We start from the raw sequence: 610 nt of genomic DNA, 5'->3' as shown, positions 1-610 counted from the left end.
ACACACACACACACACACAAAAATATAAATATACAGTTATATAAAATATAAAATATATAAAATAAAATATATTTTTTTAATTTATCTATTTATTTTTTAATGCTTGCTATCTCTGTGATAAAATGCACATCTCCCCAACAACAAAATTCACACAACTTTCACCCAAGGTTTACACATTTGCCATTGATATCCGATTAGATACGTGCAGGATTCTGGGGAGAAAACATTTATAAACAGACTTGTGTCTGTTTGGGAAAGCACATCACAGGAAATAACTAAGGGTAACAGGGAATAGGGTGTGTAAAACCACTAGACAAGTGAACAATACTAGAATGTCCCCTAGCCAGCAGTTAGAAACACAAAAGAAACATCTGAACCGGGTCTCAATTCAGGACTGTTTGATCAGAAGAAATGTCAGCATGACCTTCAACTGCAGTAAGTGACCCCTGGAGCAATTTGAGGCAAGTCACGCAGTCAAGTGATCTTATTTCTTCAGGTCATATATTGTTCCGTCTATTTTAGAGGTGGATTCTGCCATTCTAAATTAGATTTTTTCTTCTAGTATTAGAACCTAGAGTTTTGTTATGGCACAGAAAAAAAAAAATATATG

The sequence above is a fragment of the Nanorana parkeri genome, unplaced genomic scaffold (genome assembly GCF_000935625.1).
Source record: "Nanorana parkeri isolate BGI_ZX_2015 unplaced genomic scaffold, ASM93562v1 scaffold1033, whole genome shotgun sequence".
Taxonomy (NCBI): Eukaryota; Metazoa; Chordata; class Amphibia; order Anura; family Dicroglossidae; genus Nanorana; species Nanorana parkeri.
Note: the sequence above shows the minus strand (reverse complement) of the source record.